Source organism: Bactrocera latifrons, unplaced genomic scaffold (genome assembly GCF_001853355.1).
Source record: "Bactrocera latifrons isolate USDA-ARS-PBARC rearing strain unplaced genomic scaffold, ASM185335v1 scaffold_389, whole genome shotgun sequence".
NCBI lineage: Eukaryota > Metazoa > Arthropoda > Insecta > Diptera > Tephritidae > Bactrocera > Bactrocera latifrons.
The window spans coordinates 29,097-40,288 of record NW_017537033.1 but is presented as its reverse complement, the minus strand read 5'-3'; positions in this window follow the sequence as shown (position 1 = coordinate 40,288).

Genomic DNA, 11,192 nt, shown 5'->3' with positions numbered 1-11,192 from the left:
TAGTAAAAACAAATGTAATATAAATAAATTATAAACTGACTAACGAATTTGTTTAGGTAAAAAAAATCGCATGAAAAATCGTACAGATTGAGCCATAGAAAATTTTCTTCATATGACATTTTTTGTAAAAAACAAATCGACCCACACTAATGTACATACAGACAGACATGCATTATAAATGTATTATAAGCTAACGAACGAATGTTTATAATTTAAAAAAATCGCCCGAAAAACCGCTGTCTCAAGTCCAGTGTCTCTTATACGAAGCTGTTCAGAATGACCCGTAGAAAATTTCTTTAAAACGGGTTTTTTTTTAGTAAAAAAAAGCTCGACCTACTCTAATGTACATATGTATAGACATAAATGTATTGTAAAGTGACGAACGAATTTTTTCCAATTAAAAAAAAATTTGCCTTAAAAATCGACCCGCTCTAATGTACATTCCGAAAAATAAATGTATTAAAATAAAATTTATACATATATACATATATTTCAAATAATTTGATTACAAACTCACCTTATTTAAATATGCCTTGGCTATATTACACGATGCGCTTTTTTTTATAAGAACATTATGGCACTTGAAATCAGACACACGCGACCTAAGCCAACCGAGAACCGCATGAAGGAACAACGCACTTGCTACATTCATACCTACACTCAAATATGCACCCACGAACAAGCCCGACACGCACTTAAGRAACTCTGCACAATATAGACACTCGTAATTTCGATGAATTTAACGCAACACCACTTTATTACGACCTGCACGACCCTATTCTTTGCWCTTATTAACGATTTAAACTTTAAATTGAATAAAAACGCAGTTTAACACTTTAAACAAATACTTTTCACTAACTTTAAAAAATWTTCGCAACATCCACCAAGACTTACGTGTGTTCATTTTCATTTGCACTTGTAACTAATATTTTTACTGTTACATTGCATTCCTCAATTGGAATAATTTAGTCGATTTTCCCTTAATTTYGCATTCCACGATTCTAGAAAATTCGAAACTCTTCGAAAATCAGTCGCAACTCTTCATTAACTATYATTACATRSATAATATTTTCAAGGTCMGCTGCGAACATTAAAAAATTTGCAACAATAATACAAACAATTACCATTTTTCAATCACATTTTTCTCAATGATGAGCACGCAGCTAATACCTCTGCTGAGCACACAGCTTTGTCACCTACATATGAACGTGAACATGAGTGTGTGCATGCGAGCGCTTTGCGCAGCATTGATATGCAGTTGTAACACAGCTGAATGTAAGAGCGCATAAGTGATAAAGAGAGCTTTGTTGCGTTGTGTGTAAGTGGGCTGCGCAATTTGATATGCAGGTGTAACTCCGTTCGTAGTAAGAGCGCATAGCTGATGCAGAGAAAATGAAGTTAGCTGAGCTGAAGCGAAAATGAATTTATGTATGTAAATGCAAGGATGCTGGAAGTTTTGGTGAGAGGGTGCATTTAGTATGCGTGTTGGAAAGAAATGTTAAGCGATCAAAATTGCAGGGTTGTTAAGAGCGCTCAAAGTGCATTGAATGTCAATTTTCTATTACAGTAGAACAAGAAATCTTGATGAGCTATTTATTATGTGCATGCTTTGAAGTTCGGCTTTGAACATTAAAAAAATTGCAACAACAATGCAAACAAACAAAGTGTCATTTATTACCATTTCTCGATGAAGTAGGATATACATGTATGTGTACACATAATGAAACTTATTTACTCACATACTGAGTGAAAACTAAAGCAAAAGGAATATGTAAGAATGTATTGAAAATAAATTCTATAAGAAGGCCTATAAATGTTAGCAAAGTTGAAACAAAAACTTCTTTTAGAATTGCGTACCCATTGGAATATTCTTCCTACTGTATTCCAGGGTATACCAGTAAAACGGATTAAGCACAACCATTTAAACAATCAAATATATAAATAAATAAAAGCCAGCTAAAATGGGTGTAAAAGACCGGCATTGCGGAAAGGCTTTGCATAAAAAAGGTGCAATGAAGGACTGCGTATACTAGAGTAATATTTAYTCAATGTCGTAAATCTTCTGTGACCAAAAGTGAAACGAAAACAAATTAAATTTCAGGTGACAGAAAGCAAGCTAGCAAATATTTCTGCGCAAAAACTTTGGTTATATAAACTACTCGCAGTATTGTTTTTATGTGTGAACTCTTTAATACTACCCTTTTTTAATGGAAAATATATTTTTTTGGTTGCAGCTTGCTAAAATAGATAATTATTGTATGTATATCAGAATTTTTACTGAAAAAAAAAATTATAAAAAACAAGTAAGAAAAACAAGAAGAAGTTCGGGCATAGTCGAACATTTCATACCCTTGCGGATGTTAAGGTATAAAACCATTCTATACCTTCAGCTACCTAAGGCTTGTTAGATATGAGTTCTAGAGCGAGTTTCCATCCGAATTTAATCTCTCTGAACAGAAATGTGTACCTTGTGTTATAAGAAAAATACGGTCTTTCAATTTTAATACGATAACCTACATATTGGCCTATATATGCGGTATAAAGTCACGCGAATGATCGCAAATCTTTATATTAGACTTTTTAGTATTAAAAATATTCAACCCGATTATAACAGCCAGACATGCTACGACTATCAGGAAAGGATGCCCACTGAATTTCAACTATATATCACACATTTACTCATCAACTATAGATACTAGAGACCGACACTTAGGCATTTAATCAGTTTTATTATGATTTGGGCATAAATGTCTTTAGTATTCGTGCAAAGTTTTAACCTGTTATAATAATTGTTTACTGGAATTAGAAGAAATCAAATGGAACTAAAAATTATGTTATGTGGCAAGCAGGTGTTTACGATTACCGTTTGTTTACTAAGAAAGGCGAAACCAAGTTTCACCAGTTAACACTTGCATCGACGGAAGGACGGATGGACGGACAAACAGGCAGTCACCCGGATTTTAACTTTTCTATCCCGATTCTTTATATATACACAACCCTATATCTATATCGCTTAGCTTCAGGTGATACGTACAACCGTTAGGTAAACGAAACTATGATTTTCTTGATTCCGCAGCTTATCTTCAAGAGAACTTTTGTAGCAATTAGTCTAGAAATACCATTTAGAATTTGGTACCCCAGTTACGAAACGAAATTGAATGCTACGAGCTGCTGATCATTAGCAATATATTGTGTTTATTCTAGAATTTGCTATATTTAAAAGCAAAGGCAATGCCAATGAATCCTAGTTGAGCTGAAAACCGCCAAAGAGACTATAATGGCCGTGGATAATTTTATGCATGACCCAGGATAACTTCCATGCAATTCAAACGCATATAAGAGCGAGCCACCTGACTCGGTAGGCGATTAATGGTGGAGTAGCAGAAGGATGAGAGGCAAAGAAGTCTCAATAAATAGCAAAAGCGATGGGATGCATCCACAACGTGAAGATGGATTCACAGGCTAGCTAAAAGTCTACATGTATGGTTAGATAGAAAACAGATAGAGACCGATTTCTTCCTGACGCAGCTTCTAACGGGGCACGGGTGTTTTAGAGAGTATTTCTACAAACATGGCTATGACGATGCAATGAATTGTTTCTTCTCCAGTAGCAGCGAGGAAGCAGCGCTGTATATCTTCTTTCTCTGTCGACGGTATGAAGAGGAGAGAGTCGATCTAGAGAAATTGATTGGACACCGGATGATAAAGAGCGGAAACTAGTGTGGGATAGTGGAGAGCGTGGTGTGGTCTAGTTGTGAAAGAGCTAATGTCAGTTCCGTTGAGCAAATAACGAGCAATGACGATGGAGTTAAGGACTTAGTGCGTGGGCATATAGGTCCCCACCTAAACAGTCAATCCGAAGATTCCTCCTCAAACCAAAAAAAAAAATAAAAAATAAAAAAATTAACCTAGTCTACACTCACTAAGTCCTTTGCTTTAAAGTGCAAGCGGCGCTACATTTAAAAGCCGCTAATAATGAGTAAAGCACCGCTACATTTCTGTGGCAGCAAGAGAAGGTAAATGGTGTAAAAACTGGTCGACCACAATTAATCTAGAACTTTGCGTTTGCCTGCTTAGTTTAGTGCGGCACAGATTAAATGCCCATTGTCTAGGGCTAACTGCGCAACATAATCATATTTTATCGCATATTTACTTGCAACATTAAATCACGCACACATGCATACAAACGCAGTAGTTAACTTAGCCACCGAATAGACACACATACAAACACAATGAGGCAGGAATGCAAATACACACACAAAGGAACAGGCACACAGYCAGACAAACGCGGCAAGAACTTAACTGTAACTTTGCACATAAATGAAAGATAGTAATGTTGCAGTAAAGCTCACTTTTATAACAACTACAAAAAAGTTTTTGTTGCCATGCAGCTGCTGCTTTTACATTTTGTTGCTGTAAATTACTTTTATTACCCAACGCGCATTAAAAGTGACGTTTATGAAAGTGCGGTGGTGGGGGTGGCAAAGCCGCATAGATGGAATGTTAACGCACATACATATATCTATATGTATGTATATATGTATATACATATAGGTGGGCACGCATGTTGACCGGAAAGGAAACAATAAATAGTAAATTACGAGTGAAATACATGATGCGGCAGTTAAATGCGCATTGGCCGTGTGGCAAGCACAAAAAGCTCGAAGGGAGCAGCAAAAAAAAGCAAATTAAAAATAGAAGCGGCAAAAAGCAACAGTAAATGCCATAAAATATGCAGCAAAAGCTCATATGCGTTTGTAAAAAATAAGCGCCGTCGAGCTGCACAATGCACAGGCGTGCCACACGTGAGGCGCGCAGGGCAAAAAATTGCAAGAGATACGAATTAAAATGCAAAAAAGGTACAAAATGGCACAAAACAACAGCAAAACAAAAAAAAATTACAAAAAAACAAAACACAACAAAAAACTAAAACAATAACAATGCTGCTTTGCACCTGTTAGCAGCGCAGGCAGCAACAATTACAACAAAAAATGTCACTAAGAGCCTATCAGCCAACTGCCTGCCACATGAAACACTACGGTGCGGCGCACTTTGSTTTACTGCTGCTATTTACCGTTATTTATTATAACGCTTTTTGCTGCCATTTCGTCGCCATGACAGCACCGCTGTGGCTGTGTGCGTGCGCTATGCTCGTGCGCTCTGTGGCAAGTGTCATGCATTCTGCGACAATAATTCAAATAAGATTTAAAGTTGCAGACAAAACACACACACRTACACAATCTAACATATATACACATATACACTAACACATACACCTACAAAGAACCAGCTTGGCACTTGCGCTAGCTAAGTATGCAGGGCACAAACGTCATAGCGCCGCAAAGTAGGCAACAATTTATTTAAATAATGCAGCAGCCTCCTTTTACACACACACATACACACACATACACACATACTCACATGCTGCAGCGACTGCAGTTGTAAGAAAGCAAGCCAGCAAAGAGCAGTTAACATTAACGTCTTCATGCCAGTTGCTATTGTGGCAGCAGCAACAACAACAATGAAAGCAAGAACAAAAAAAAGTTGGTATATAGTATAAATRTGCATTTTAATTTAAGTATAACTACCTTACACACACACACATGCAACTTGAAAGTAGCATTAAGCACAACCGCAAGCGTTTTATAAAGCAAATGAGCAGAGAACGGCGCAACAAAGCGTAAAGTAAATAGAAGTGTGTAAGCTGTGGCAAGGCATAGCAGCCAGAGCCAAGGTATGCGTGTATGCGTGCGGCTGTGTGTATGGCTCTGAGATAAGTAACATTGCGGTATTTCTAGGATTTTCTGCAGCATAYAAAATGTGTTGGCGACAAAGATGTACAAAGCTAGCAGGGCTTATTAGTGTTTATACTTATCACAACAACGCAGAGATCAACCGCGCAGCCACAGGATATATACAAAGTTTACGCAGAAATATGGATACTTCAGAGACTTATGCTAACGTGAATAATACGAGGGGAAGCTGAAATCATTGCTGAGTGAAATATAGCTCACTGGGAGACTTATTTTCATGTGAATGATATAAGTATCCGTAGAAGCTGGGAAAAAGCTGAGTGTAGGAAGMAACGGCGTGGAGTCTCACTTATCCAACACTAACAATTGTTGCTTGACTTATTTTGCAAGAGTATGTATGCTAGCGAAATAAATTCCTCTTAATATTACTTCAGCCTGCACTAAAAAATATCAAAGTCCAATAAATAGTCATCTGACCTAAGTGTTTCCACTTATGCTCCAATTTCTGTAACCCAAAACCGATTTGGATGCTATAATAAAGCTCAAACTTCAATCTAATATTTCATTCCCTCACTTTTGAAGGCAATTTAAATTCTCAACCGGTTTATGAATAATTCTACTTAAATTCCTTTTAAGCATTAAATTTCAATTACTCCGAAGTCAATGACAGCTCTGTTAAACAATGTGAACGTGAAGGATTATAAATTAAGCCTAATTGGCTTCGTAGTCTTGGTATCGACAGTAAATGTATTCAGAGCTGATTTCTACACCACAAGTTAATATTTCGTTCCCTCACTTTGAAGACAGTTTAAATTCTCCACCGATTTATGCATAAATTATAAAAGTTCCTTCTTTCGACCAGTGTATATCGGTTACTAGAATCTTGGCTACAATAAGGAAAGCGCAAGGAAAGGATTTATAATCCTACAAAATAGGCCAAAATAACKTCGAAATAGAGACTAGTAACAGTAAAAATAATCATAGGTCATTTCTTTACCTTTACTTCTAAAGCTACTTTAAATTCTCCACCGGTTTATGCATAAATTTAMTTAAATGCCTGTACCCTTCACGCATTAAATTTTTATTTCTTAGCTTTAATAAGCAAAGTTAACTGAAAATATTATGAAAAAATACTACATTGGCTTCCAAGTCGAGACTAATAAYAGTAAACTTAGTATTGAGAGTTTTTTGATAACGAAAAATAACGATTTTGTAAGGAGACTAGGGTAATAGACACTTCAGCTGCTGGTTCACTAATGAGTAATGAATACAGCAGCCCAAAACTTTATTTTCCCACATTTTATCAATATCACGCTATTAATAGCAACGGCAACGATAGTAGCCATATTTCAGCCAACAACTTTTCATTCCTTCCTTTTTGAGGTAAATTTGAATTCTCAGCCGGTTTACATATGTATAAATTTGATTAAGTATATGTTCGCTTCGAGCATTGAATTTTTATTTCGATGAGAATAATTTTAGCTTCGATATATAAAAGAGAAAAACAAGAAAAAGGACTTATAGAATAGGCCAAAGTTGGCTTCCAAGTCGCGATTTATGCCAGCAAAAGTAGTATTGAGTATTATTTGGTGGGAAAAATAACAAAATTGTGAGAATACTTTGACTGCTTGTCTATTGTATTATAACACTAATTTAAGGTGTAGAAATTAYCTTTAATTATCGCATTCTTTAAGGGCTTATTGTGGTCAAATAGTTGAGGAATTCTGTGTAACTTTAGCGCTGAGTAGAGCATAATATCTAGCTTTAAAAATTCCAGAAAATTTATGWAAAGAAAACACGTCGCCCACTCCAAACGTATCGACTTCTTCAGATGTCTTTGTTTATCCACAGAAAATGCTGCCATTGTCTCCTAGCCTTCTATGCTCTAAAATGCACTAGCTTATCATATTATTGCTCTGCTACAACGGGGATTTGCAGTAAGTTGAAATAAAGTTGAAATAAGAAAAGCGAGTAAATAAATGTGGCATGACAGGTTTGTTTGTTCACTGCAAACGATTTGAAATAACTTAGATGATACAATGCACGATTTGTATGCGCTCGTGTGCAGCATGGGCACTTTTTAAGCTTGAATAAATTTCCAATTGAATGAATGCCTTGCAAACAAAAAAGGGACACACAATAAAGAATGGCAAATACGAGTACGAGTACGTGAACGAGTGGAGTTGAGAGCTGTACCAAAGCCAAACGGAAATGGGAAAAAGAGAAGCAGTGRAGTTGAGATGATGAGATGATCGCTGCGTAGAGCGTTTCAGGAAGCAGGCAATTCAGATTGCATTTTCAATTTAACCCCAACAAAAGTAACTAATAAATAGTAGTATTGTCTACTAAAGAAATATCGTTGAARCTTTAGAAAGCAGAGAAGTCACTGTTATATCGGCTCGTACCGCCAACATTTTACGCAGAGATTTGCACACCGAGTTTTATATTTTAATTTTTATTGTAAAAATATCAAACACACCTTACAAGATATACAACAGCTTGGCCACAAGCAGAAATGCCGCGACATGCAGCAAGTTGTGATAACAACCGGCTGGCGTATTGACGCGCTCGGCGCTTGAATGCGCGCTACACTCCCCGCTTACAGGCAAGACTTCGTCCCAACATTGTCGCTGCAGCATGCGCATAAAATCCGCTGTGCTGCTGCCACGCCTTTGCTGCACTGGAAAGCAGTCATCTGGCGGATCATTAATAAATCTTTTGGAACTCTTGCTCTCACTTGTCCATGCGACACCCACAGCATCTTCCTCTTGCTCTTGCTCCACCTTATTATTTTCAGTTGCCTGCTCAACCTCTTGGGTGCTCCAATCGAAAAAGTAAGCGCCATCGATTTCGACACCCAACCATTTTGTTAAAATTTTGTCCTTTTCCTCTTCACTAGTGGATTCAAACGAGTGTTGCTGCGTTAGTGGCAGTGAAATGAGGAAGGTTAAATACAAAAAAAATATGTAAAACATTTAGTGTTTTCTTATAAAAAAAATTCTGGCGCTCAACAATGAAAATTTTGTATATTTTTTTATTTTATTATTATTGGGGCTTTTCAAAAGTATTRAAACTGACAAACAAAGTCTGTCAAGATTGTGAAAACTGAAAAAKAAATTGGAAAATGAAGTTTGGTGATTGAGAGTGATCGAGGCATGAAAGCGATTGCCAGAAATAAATGYAGTATTTTTGCTGAAATTAATTAAGTCTAAGGCATCAGCATCCTAGTTTTATTTATATARGTATATAAGATTTTCTAACTTTTTRCAGAAGTAGAGTAGTCTAACACAGAAATATGTTATGCAAATTACTAAAGAAATTTGATACCAGGAGTGTCGTAAGAAAATTACCTGCGCATAACCGGAATCTGCAGAATATGCTCATAAATTTAGCTAAGTCAACAACCTTTGTTTACGTTTGGTACCACTKGCTCTTTGCTTACATTTTAGAATTCAATGGCGGTTCATTAATTTGTCTTTRTGTGTTATTTTGCCGCGGCTAATGACCTTGCTTTTTATATTTTAGGATCAAAGGCTCTTTTGATTACATTTAACTAAGTTGACAACCTTTATTTACATTTAGACAAGTCAACAACCGTTGTTTATATTTGGGTGCACTGACCCTTCGTTTATCTTTTGGAGTCTAATGACGATTTATTAACTGGTTTTTGTGTTACCAAAAACCGATTCAGATGCCATAACTAAAGCTCAATTAATATCTCATTTTTTCACTTTTGAGTTCAATTCAAATTCTACACCTAGTTATGAATAAATTCAGTTAAATAAAACTTCCTTTCGAGCAGTTTAAATTAAAAAGTCACTCTTGGCTTACCCATGGGTTTAAGCATAAATCTAGTTAAATACATGTGCCCTTCCTGCTTAATCCCTCCCTCTTCAAGTGAATTTGAATTCTCAACCGCTTTATGAATAAATCTTGCTAAGTATACATATCTTACCTTCGATCATTGGAATTATACCGATTAAAATAATTTTAGCTTGAATAAAACCAATTTGGCTTTCAAGCCGAGACTAACAACAGCGTAACTAGTATAAATGATATTTTGGTATAAAAAACGAAAGCAAGACGTCTTTAACAATAAGTTGGCCTGAAAGAGGAAGCGAAAGAAGCTTACAAATTTCTCAACCCGCCAGTGAGAATAAAACGAGAAAATAAACGAGAAAAATGCGAAAAATAAAARTTAAGCAGATGAGAGCTTGAGTACYCCCAGGAAATAGATCAGCAAAGCTTAACAAATGAAGAACTTCATATGCTATAAGCACGGAGAAGTGCACTAAAAGCAGTCGCTGCACACTCTTCATTTCACAAAACTCACTGCTAAACAACCTCTAAATATTTTATAATATTACACAAAATGGCAAGTAAGTGCATTAAATCAACATKCTTCGTAGCAGCCAGCTGTTTAAGGTCACATGTCACGTCTCATCGGCTTAGTTTGCTGAAGTACTAACTTATGCGCAACAGCCTAAAAGTGGGCAAAATGCATCATCAAATTTTTACAAGCACCCATTCCCAAATGGGGAAAATGACAACCGAAAATATCCGCAAAATTCTTAACACTTACGTACATAGAAGTAAGAGATGAAAATAAGTTGGTGTGTGAGGTCATTTTGGTAGTATCTCCAAAGAAGAAACGAGAGTAAAATTATTTTGCGAGCCATGGACACATTTGAAGTGGCGCCAGCAATAAGTGATTGAATCTCAACTTMAGTGAGTGTTTTTGTTAGAAAGCTTGACTCAAGCAAGTATGCAACTCTTCCCAAAAGCTACTCTGCGTGCCACGTCTTTCTAAAGGGCGCTTCCTTTAGTTGTTTAGGGYGGGAAAATGCGTTTGAGAATTGCGTCAACTTTAAGCCGATTTGCATTGATCATTTRCGCATTTTGAGCGTGACGAACGAAAGAGTGCGAAGCATGTGTGCGTGTGAGCGTGCAAGTGTGTGAAGTGAGGCATATGTTTCGCACTTAAGTGGGTATAATGTTTCAATTTACTTGCGCAGAAATCAAGGACGCGTGTGATAAGGTCTGCGTAAAATGGAGAGAGTGTTTTGATTTGAGATTTTTTTTTGAGATTTAGAAAAACTCTTTTAATATTAACAGATTTATCTGCGATTGCCATAAAATTTAATTCTTTTATATTTTTCTTTAAGTTTTAAAAAAAAGTATTTTTTAATCGTTACCAAATTTTAATGCTGCCATATGTCATATATTAAAAAAATTAATATTTTTGTTTATTTTCTTTGTACAATTATTTTTTGCTTATAATAAAATTCTTCAGCTGAGTATTTATTTTAAAAAACTTACAGTTGCCATATTAAAATTTTTTTTTGTTTTTTTTTTTCAATGTTTTTTTGTTTAAGAATAAGAGTTGCCATAAGAAAATAAAAAATACATTTTTCCTTAATTAATTTTTTTTTTGTTTTT